This window comes from Centrocercus urophasianus, unplaced genomic scaffold (assembly GCF_019232065.1).
Source record: "Centrocercus urophasianus isolate 14NV4802_14NV808 unplaced genomic scaffold, USGS_Curo_1.0 seq_18, whole genome shotgun sequence".
NCBI classification, from domain to species: Eukaryota; Metazoa; Chordata; class Aves; order Galliformes; family Phasianidae; genus Centrocercus; species Centrocercus urophasianus.
The window spans coordinates 10,607,597-10,618,435 of record NW_024884733.1 but is presented as its reverse complement, the minus strand read 5'-3'; the positions used below and the strand labels follow the sequence as shown (position 1 = coordinate 10,618,435).

At 40.5% G+C, this 10,839-nt stretch overlaps 1 long non-coding RNA gene across 1 annotated transcript in view; it reads right to left on the bottom strand.

Moving 5' to 3' along the window:
• Positions 1-6,418: 6,418 nt before the first annotated feature.
• Positions 6,419-10,839, bottom strand: part of LOC122160699 — a 41,173-nt gene continuing 36,752 nt past the window's right edge. Inside the window, exons 6-8 of the long non-coding RNA XR_006168935.1 lie at positions 10,713-10,798; positions 8,557-8,734; positions 6,419-6,481 (exon numbers count right to left, since the gene is read on the bottom strand). This is a non-coding gene — a long non-coding RNA (uncharacterized LOC122160699). The remainder of the gene's footprint in view (positions 6,482-8,556; positions 8,735-10,712; positions 10,799-10,839) is intronic.

Here is a 10,839-nt window from a genome sequence, read left to right as displayed (position 1 = left end):
ATGCTTGGTTGGTTCCCCAAGTGCCTTTGTGGAACAGGTTTGAGGCCCTGGAGTGGTCAGTGAGGGTATGGTGGGAGGTCTGCTCACAGGGTTGTTTTGGGTGAAGCAGTTGACTCCATGCCTAAAGACTGCCTCCATCTGGCAGGAAGGGTGGTTGTCGTAGGTGACGTCCTGCTGACAGGAATGGAGGGCCCTATATGTTGTCTTGATCCTACCTGTATGGAGGTGTGCTGCCTCCCTGAGGCATAGGTCAGGAATATTTCTAGGAAGCTTTCTGGTCTGATTTGCTCCTCTGATTATCATTCCTTGTTGATAGTTCAGGCCAGCAGTCATGAAGCTACTGACAAAACCTTGAACTATAAAAAAAAAAAGCCTCAGGGACTAGGGTGGGTATCTGAAGGAATGGGCATGCAAGTGGTTTTTTCTACTATCCCTTGAGTGACAGGGAAGGATGTTGGAAGGAGCAGGAAAAAACAACTAATAAATAAATGGCGAAGAGGTTGGTGGAAACTCAAGAATTTTAGGGTTTTTTTGGACCATGGGGCAATTTACTCAGCATGTCATGATGGCTGCAGATGGAACTCGCTTGTCTCCAAGGGATAAAAGGATCCTAGCCCAGGAACTGGAGAGACTTGTTGAAAGGCCTTTGAAAGGCCTAGGTACGAAGGGGAAAAGGAACAAAATGAAGTTCATGGGGGTTGAGTGTGTTCAAGAGTTCATGCAGAACGTGATGGGTCACGAAGGTGGAGTACAAAGGGATGGAGAAGGGCGGGGGGGATCCTAGAAAGGTGGTGAGACAGAAAGCCCAGCTGAGGTGCTTTTATACCATTGCATGCAGGGCGGGAAATAAGCAGGAAGATTTGGAAACTGTGATGCACTTGCTAAATTATGACTTTGTTGCTATCACAGAAAGATGGTGGGATGGCTCCTACAACTGGGATACCACCAGTGAGGGGTATCGGCTCTTTAGAAGGGATAGGCAAGGTAGGAAGGGTGGGGGAGTTGCTTTGTATGTCAGAGATGAAAGCTCCTTCTGAGAAACAGTCAGGAACAGGTTGAGAGCCTGTAGCTTAGAATTAGGGATAGGACTAATAAAAGCCAGCTGGTGATAAGAGTATACTAAAGGCCACCTGATCAAGGGGAGCCTATTGATGAGGCCTTCTTGCTTTACCTGCAGGAGGCACCGTGCTTACAGGCTCCCATCCAGGTGGGGGACTTCAACCATCTGGATATCTTCTGGAAAAACCATTAAGGTTAGCTGCAGCCTAGGCTGCAGTGACCATGCCCTGGTTCAGTTTGTGATCTTGAGGAATGTGGGCCTGGAAAAAAGTAGAAAAGTGAACTTTAGGCTGTTTAAGGAATTGTTGGCCGAGATCTCCTGGGTGCTGTCCTTTGAAATAAAGATGTTGAGGAAAGCTGGCTACTCTTCAAGGATGCCTTTTCTGAGAGTACAAGAGCTCTCCATCCCTCTGAATAACAAAGCCGACAGAGGAGGCAGGAAACCAGCATGGGTTAGCAAGGACCTGCTGGGCAAAGTGAGGACAAAGAAAGGTACACACAGGCTTTGAAAACAAGGGTGTGTCACCTGGAAGAATACAGGGATGCTGTCTGCAACAGCAAATGGTAGCCTCGGTTCCATCAGAAGAGGAGTGGCTAGCAGGAACAGAGAGGTGATCGTCCCTCTGTACTCTGCCCTCGTGAGGCCCCATCTGGAATACTGCATTGAGAGCTGGGGCCTTCAATATGAGAAAGACAGGGAGCTGTTAGAGAGGGTCCAGAGGAGGGCCGCAAAGGTGATGAAAGGTCTGGTGTACCTCCCCTAGGAAGACAGGCTGAGGGAGCTGGGCTTGTTCTACTCAAAGATGACAAGACTGTGGGGTGATCTTGTTGCAGCCTTCCAGTATCTAAAGGGATCATACAAACGGGAGGGGAGTCAACTCTTTATAAGGATAGATAATGACAGGGCAAGGGGAAATGGTTTTAAGTTGAAGGAGGGAAGATAGAGTTTGGATATCAGGGGAATTTTTTTACCAAGAGAGTGGTGAGGTGCTGGCACAGGCTGCCCAGGCTGTGGATGCCCTGTCCCTGGAGATGTTCAAGGCCAGGTTGGGTGGGGCCCTGAGCAACCTGGTCTAGTATTAGATATATAAGCTGGTGGCTCTGCATGTGGCAGGGCGGTTGGAGCTTGATGATCTGTGAGGTCACTTCCAACCCAAGCCATTCTATGAAGAGTCACATAAAGAAAACATGAGAATTGACAAGTCTGTTTGGTATCTGATTACAGGATAGTCACTTATGAAATGAAATAATTTCAATTAATTACAGTCAACTGAGCAATTTGAAGTTAATAGAGAAATAAGGACACTTCTATTTATATCTGCATTTATGCACCTCATTCCTTCTCCTACTAAGATACGAACATCTGAAAAATACAAATTTATTATCATAGCAGTTTATACTGGGGACCAATTTGTATTAGAGAGGTAATTTAGGCAAAACTGGCCTGGAGTTTCCTACTTGTCAGCCTTCCAAATCAGGGAGTTGGTCAGGGCAGACTTGGAAGGAATAGGATGTGTCGTGAAAGTCTCAGAAAATTATCATGTGTACAGGAGCTATGGATGTTTCTGTAGGATGTTCTTACGCTTCAGAATGTGAAACTGCAAAGCTCTTCTCAGGAAGAAATACTAGGCTGAAAAGCTTTTCAGCTGCTTATTGAAGCCAGATACCCAGCATTCTTACTCTTGAAGGAAATTGCTCTTTTAGGCAGTGAATCAGCCTAGTCTCTGTCTCTCTCTGAAGCTGAACTTTGGACAGTCAGCAGCACACTTTAAACAAAAGGCAGAGAACACCTTTCCTGTCCCGCCCATTTAATCTGCCACTTAATACAGAAATATTTTAAAACACAGGAGCAGAGAACCAAAGCCCTCCAATCTTCAAAGGAGTCTTAAGACTTACCTCTCCTTATCAGCTTCTCAGGAGTGCACTCTAATCACTCATCTTATGCACTGGAGGCAGCTGAAAACTCGCATCCTGTAGCCAAGAAAGGACCTCTTGATTTCAGTGAATCTAAGCTCAACACGATATCATAAATAACACAAAATATTTTATATTCTCAGAGACATGATATTAACTGTATCTGTTTCAAGAGGCTGTGTGCTACTGTTAGGGAATCCTTCAGTAGGTTGAACGCAACTGTGGATAAAGTTGCAATCTAACTGCCAAAGATAGCAGCAAACAGTAAAAATCAACTTAGTGTCAAGAAATTCATCTTATAAAAACGAGACAGGTACTTTGTCACAATGGTCCATTCTCATCATGTTATTGCTTTTTGACTACTTTATCACCTCTATACATAACCCAGTGCTCTCAATCATGCTTTTTTAATACTGCCTCAAACCACAATGACTTTATATGCTTTAACTGTTGTGCAATAAAGCTAATATTTTAAAGCTAAATTTAGAATAGATCTAAGGAAAATACACAGCACAAATATTCTATAATTGGAAACCTAATTTTCTGATTTAAAAATAAAGATATAATTAAAAGTACATTAGAGTCTTAGGTATGTACTGTTGTGAAGTGGCTTGGCAACACCTCTCCAGACTATAGTTCCCTATAATTTTCTATCATTTTTTTAAAAAGTAATAGATACTACTTCCCACAAAAAAGCAAACAAAAGGGTTTGTGTTAAATGTAGGCATGAATAAGTTTTTTTTTAATGCAAATATCTAGTAATTCTAAAAAAAAAACCCTGTTCACGGTGATGTTGAGGTCATGCTCACAATCTTGTTATTTTATACATATATTTATGCTGCTGTTTACTTTAGAAACTATGCAGTGGAAAAGTAATAGCCTATAAAACCTCTCAGTTCTGCCACTGATTTTGGAAGTATTCCATCTGTGCAAATGAAAGACATTGTTACCACAGTTCCTGATGCGTGTATATTATGTATTACAAAGATATACGGAAATACAGTGTTGTACCTAAATTTATAATACATATGGGATCATCAGTATGTTCATTTCTAGTATATGTAACTGAAATATCAGCTTTGCTCAGCATCTCATCAAATTGAAATAAATAACTTAGGTTCTTCAAATACTGGTTTTGTGCTCAGCAAACTGTCACAGAGGAAGTAGTTTTGCATGGTTAACAACAGCTTCAAGAGATTTGCAGTTGTGCTCTGAATTCATTCAATTCTACTTAATATCCACCTTCAAAATTATTACTCGCCATTACCTTGAAAATTTTAGTGTGAAGGAAAGTAGTTTGTTCAGTAAGTATGCTTATGTCACACATCCAAACAATTGATGTGTTCAAACAAGTTATTCCATAATAAAAATTGTCGTATACATATTAAATGCCACAAGTCAGTCTTTCCCAGTAGTTTCCAGCTGAGCTGTAAAGCTAGAGTGACTTCTCTGAGGTCTGGAGAAATCCCCCGTAGCTGTTAGAGGATGGGCGACACAAAGGCAAAACCAAGACAGTGCCCAAAGACCTTGTACACAAGAAACCCAAGAAACCCTTGTCACTTGGCCATGGCTCCAAGCCCCAGGAAAGCTTAAGAGAAAAAGCAGATTATTAAAATATTACCTGCAGATAAGTATCATTTAGATTTTCTGTCTTCCCCTGCTTTGCGAGAGGTAGGTGGTTTCTCATTCTTCTGCTTCTCACTGTAGACTCTGGTCTAAAATATTTCCAGCGTTCTGTGTATTTGAATTTAGTAGGTTAATTTTGCCCCTACAACAATTACTGAAGACAATCACTCAACATCCGTATTTGTCATTTCTTAAAATGTCAAGGCCTGAAGCTCCTTAAATACTGTGCCAACTTTTCTTTGGCCTCTGAAGACAGTCAGTACTTGGATCTGGCAAACCCAAATATTAAGACTTAGTTGTTATCACAGGCAGGAAAGCATTTCCTGTAGGTTATTTCCCTTACAAAGGCCTTCCCTCTGGGTTTTATAGGTGTCTAAAGAATCTGAATTACAATTACACAGAAGGAATATTTTAAGCAGTACACGATTTCACACTTTCTAGTTCTTAATAGAGTCAAAACAAGAAAGAGAAGACTAAAGCATGTGGATCAGTAAGTACTTTGTTCACATACAGTAGATAGGACTTCAGTGCTTTATATGGGAAAATTTAATTGTTTTAGTTGTCATTCTGCTTACTACATCTCTAGCTGTAATACTGACTCAGTAGGTATGTATCTGCTTCATGTCACTAATCATACCTGCAGATGGATGCTATAAAAATTTCAACTTAAGTAAGAACAGGGTGTGCAAGATGAGAGATCTTTTGTTGTAGCTTTTAGAACAATATCTTTGCTGATTGCAGAGCAGATGGTCAACTTTCTTGAAACACAAATAAAATACCTGATAGGTTTGGGCAGATGCGCAATACATTCATGCATAAACAAACATAATCCTCATCCTTCATCTCCTCAACCTGAATTCTAAGTGTAAATGATGTGCAATGTCATATGTAGTGTGTATTGTGCAAATTCAGCCACGATAGCACTTCACTTTCTAGTATCACTACAGTGAAAGAATGATGTCCTTCGATTCTCGTACTAATCTGCCAGAAGATAGAAAAATTTTATGTACAGAATTTACTTTCAAAACTTTGCTTTACAGTTTCATCATTATTAGATAGAAAATTTCTTACCCGTAAATATAATATTTTCAAGACAGATAGGTTACTTGTGTTAGAAATAAAATTAGGAACTACATAGCACAGGTTGTCTCTAGCAGTGCTTGCTACTCAAGCACCAAGATGGGTGTCAGTGCATATATAGAGTATAGCTCAGCTATGAAGCTGTTGCTTGTGTTATGCTTATTTCCATTAGAGGGCCGCTCATCTTGAGGCTTTCCAGTCTGAAAATGATATTTCCACAGTCTTACCTTTATGGATATATTGTGGAAAGTTAAAACAGAACGCTTCAACATGGACCAGTTTGACAAAAAATCGACTTGGTGAGTGTAAAGTGACAATCAGTATTGCGTAGGATCTATACAACAGTCTGAAAAGCTGACTTTTACTCATTACTGTAAGGCAACACTTGAGATAGACTCTTGGTGTTTGGGGTAACAATAAAAATATTAGTAATATGTGTATTAATTATATATATAAATAAAAATATTAGTAACAATAGAAGTACTCAGAATAGGCTTTTAGAGCATAATGTCATAAAATAGTTAGATGCCAAATATACGTATCTTTTCATATGCCATGTCATAGACCAAGAACTGTTTGAACCCCTGAGCTTAGGATTTGCATTGGTTTCGTTACAATCAAAATCCTTCTCAAATATGTACAGCTTTGGTGAGCTTTAAAATGGAGAACGTCCATCAGGAATCTCAGATCTGGAAAATTTCTTTCTTTCTCAAGAAAATTCCCACCCTGATAATGCCAGTCACAGTGGCACTGGAACTTACCTGCAAAACTGGGAATCCTTCTTCAAAAACTCAGCGTGAAACTGTCCGGAAAGAAAACAAAGTTAGTGAGTTGAGTCTGCAATACAGTGTTCAATGTAGAAGAGATTTTTCTATGTATCTGCTCACTACTAACAGATTTCTAAAGATCCTCAAATCCAGATTACTGACAACAATATTGATTTTTTTTTAACAGATAGAACTCTTTGCAGAGGAGTAGAAAAGAGCAAAGCCCGTGTAAACCACTGCTTATTTACAGGGTCTTTGCTTCAGATATGCTACTGGTCTGGATGGATGACACTCTCTCAGTGTTATCAGAACATTTAATATCAAGAATATGAATTTTCCTGGCATGTGACTTAATATTTTCTGTAAAAACTAGAGCAGAAAATAGAGTAGACAATTAGCAGCTTGATATTCTTCATGGAAAGGAGAAAAAATAATAATCCCGTCCATCTCTTAAGTTTCATCAGAAGCCATGGCCCCTTTCTCTCAGTGGGACTGGGTAACATCGGGTGCTCAGCAATTCATCTGGTAAGGCAGAGCTCTCCAGTTATCTGAAAAATGACTTGTGCCATAGAAATATTTTGAGCTATTCTTTTCACTGCAGGTAACATAGGAATTGTATCTTCAGTCTTTTGGATGAAGTGGCTAATTGCATTCAGTCTTTAAAGTATCAAATGGTCCTGTTCATTGCCAAATGGGATGCACATATTGCACTCTGAGAGGGCATCCTCTCAAGTAAGGCTAGTGACAATAGTATGTTATTGTCCACAAGTCACAGAATCACAGAATGTCAGGGATTGGAAGGGACCTCTAAAGATCATCTAGTCCAATATCCCTGTGGGAGCAGGAACACCTAGATTAGGTCACATAGGAATGTGTCCAAGCAGGGTCTCCAGAGAAGAGGACCCTATACCTTCTTTGGGAAGCCTGTTTCAGTGTTGCGTTACCCTCACAGAAAAGAAATTCTTTTTCAAATTTATGTGGAACCTCCTATGTTCCAGCTTGCAGCCATTGCCCATTGTCCTGTCATTGGATGTCACTAATAAGAATCTGGCTCCATCCTCGTGATGGTCACCCTTTCCATATTTATAAACATTAATGAGGTCACCCCTCAGACTCCTCCAAGGTAAAGAGACCAGCTCCCCCAGCCTTTCTTTGGAAGGGAGATGCTCCACTCCCTTAACCATCTTTGTGGCTCTGCTCTGGACTCGTTCCAGCAGTTACCTGTCCCTCTTGAACTGAAGGGCACAGAACTGGACACAGCATTCCAGATGCAGTCTCACCAGGGCAGAGTAGAAGGGGTGAAGAGGGGGTGGGGAGAACATCTCTCGACCTACTAACCACACCCCTTGCAATACAGACCAGGATGCCGTTGGCTTTCGTGGCCACAAGGACATGCACAGTTCTGGCTCATGGTCATCCGACTGTCCACCGGGACCCCTAGGACCCTTTCCCCTATGCTGCTCTCCAGTAGGTCAGTCCCCAACCTATACTGCTACCTGAGGTTGTTCTTGTCCAGATACAAGACTCTACACTTGCCTTCTTTGCATTTATTAAATTTCTCCCTGCCCAACTCTCCAGCCTATCTAGGTCTCGCTGGATGGCAGCACAGCCTTAGGGTGAGTCAGTCACTCCTCTCAGTAAACTTGCTGACACTGCACTATATTCCTTCATCCAAGTTGTTGATGTATATATGGAATAGTAGCGGTCTCAGTACCAACCCTTGAAGGACTTCACTGGATAGAACTCCAACTAGGCTGTCCCACTGACCACAGCTCTCTGGCTTCATTCCTTCAGCCAGTTCGCAGTTCACCTCACTACCCAATCATCCAGACCATACTTCCTCAATTTAGCTGCGAGGGTGCTCTGGAAGACGGTGTCAAATGCTTTACTACAATCAAGGTAGACCACATCCACTGCTTTACCATCAACTCATCCACCTGGTTATGCCTTCATAAAAGGCTATCAGGTTGGTCAAGCAAAACTTCCCCTTGGTGAAGCCATGCTGACTGCCCCTGATGACCCTCTTATCCTTAATATGCCTAGAGACCAAGGACAATTTGTTCCACCACCTTTCCAGAGATGGAAGTGAGGTTGACTGGTCTATAGTTACCTGAGGTCTTCCTTCTTGCCCTTCCTGATGACTGGAGTGACATTTGCATTCCCCCAGTCCTTAGGCACCTCTCCTGTTCCCCACAACTTGCCAGAGATAATGGAGAGTGTTCTAGCAAAAACTTCCAGGTGCCTCAGCACCCACTGGTGAATCAGAGCAAGGTCCCGCACTACTAGCACTGTGTAAACACAGAAAACAATTATTAAAATAAACTAAACAAAAAAGCCAAAAAAAAGAACATTTTTAACTTCTGCCACTTTGAATTCGGTATGTTTTTTTTCTGAGCCTTTATCATTAATCTCTAAAATAAAAATACTCTTCAGACCACATAGCTCTCTTTTAATACCCTGTATGATCTTATGAACTTTCATTGGTCCAGGATCCACAGATGGGGAGTGCAGACACTCGGTGAAGGATATGCGTCTGGAACAAACTGCCTACCAAAAGCAAGTAGTCTTTAAAAAGGCAACTCTTGCAATCTGGCATCTCACAATGGTCTTCTTAATAAAAGCCTTAGGTATCTGCTCTGTTTCTTTCAGTGGAATATAATACAATCGTATTGTTGAAAGACTGATGATATGCTTTATGACATTCAAATACAGGCTTTAATTTTCTCTCTGTGAACATTTTGCAAGAGGGCAATACCAATCACATTTTATGTTCCATGGATTTTCAGAAATTCTTGCCATCACAGTAAAGAAAAAAAAATGGCTGCAGAAAGGAACAGACTGATAAACCCTGTCAGAACCACAAGATGGCAATACTGTTTTAAATATAAAGCTTACTGAACCAAGTCAATAGTGTTATGACCATTCATAATATAGAGAATGCACAACACTTTTTGACAACTGCTGTGCAATATGTGATTTTTCAAGGAAGATAATCAGAAGTTAACAGCATCCACAAGCTTTGTTTTAATTCTGCTTATAATGAGTACTTTAGAACACGATCTTGTTCGATATCATGTTTGAAACACCAGTGGAACTATGCTGATGGATTTCAACACAAACATCATAAAAGATAAGAATGAACATACTGCAGTGAATGAACACTTTGCATACTTGTTTTCTTCTCTGTGTACTTAGTTTCTGGAGAAGAAAATTTGATGCCTTTGAATAGTACCTGACAGCTATTTTTGTTTATTAGCTATCATGTTGATAATTCCAGTCCCTCTCAGGCAACAGAAAGCCAATACAGAAAGTGGATGTAATATTATTTCATCAGTATAAAAGGTGTCACATCAAAAGGCATCATTCAGAGCAAGCAGATCAAATAATACTGTATACTCCAGTGTAAATGTTGCATTCTTCTTTCTGAGGCGCTACATAGCTGTGTTATGAATTAGTTAATGCAATTATCTGTTTAAAAAAAGAAAGAAGAATCATTCCAAACCAAGCTGCTTATGCATCAGTAGCTCTGAGAAGGCAGGTGGTGAGCTTTACAAATAAGGACAGTACAGCCAGGCAGAGCTTCACCAAAGGCATATGAGTTCATTGTGAAATTTGCGTAAATACACACGTGCATTCTCATACAATGCTAACAGGAATGCTGGAAAAGTATCAGGAAACTCTATTCCTGTAACATACCAAATGATAAAGCCTTAAAACAACATTCCATTATTTATCATAAGCCAAATCTTCTGCAGGTCAGGATGCAAAAAAGACTATTGACTCAGTGGAGATCTGAAGGCTCAGAACAGGAAAGCTCTTACCGTAATGGAATGTATCTTCCTCTGCAAAGACAGTGTGCCAGACTGCATATATAAATCTTCAAAAAACAGGAGGAAGCACACTAAAGATAATCGTATCTGATACAATGAATTATTTTGAAAGATTACAATGCTGCAACATTACCCAATTCTAAAAAACAGAATCTCTTTGTCACAGTTATGGTAGCATTGACAGTGTGGGAAGAAAGCATAAATAAATAACAAGGTGACCTGTAGACTAATATGCTCCCAAGTTCAAAAGTATTTTCAAGTATATATTTTAAGATTACATGCCATTAAAATAAAAAATTAATAGACAGAGGCAACAAAAAGCAACATACTTCGTTTCACATTAAATACATCTAGATGACTTGTCACGCTGCCATACCTTATGAGAGGATGACGGAGAGCTACAGGACCAAAAGACAACCGCTGTGCTATACGTTACCTTTTCTGTGAGCACTGAGTTTGCTGTTCCAAAGCAGAAGTGTGGTCCATCTTGCCTAATATTCTGTCTTTGAAAGTGGGCTGCTTCTACAGAAAGTGCAAGAAAAAGATGTAATCAAGCATTACAA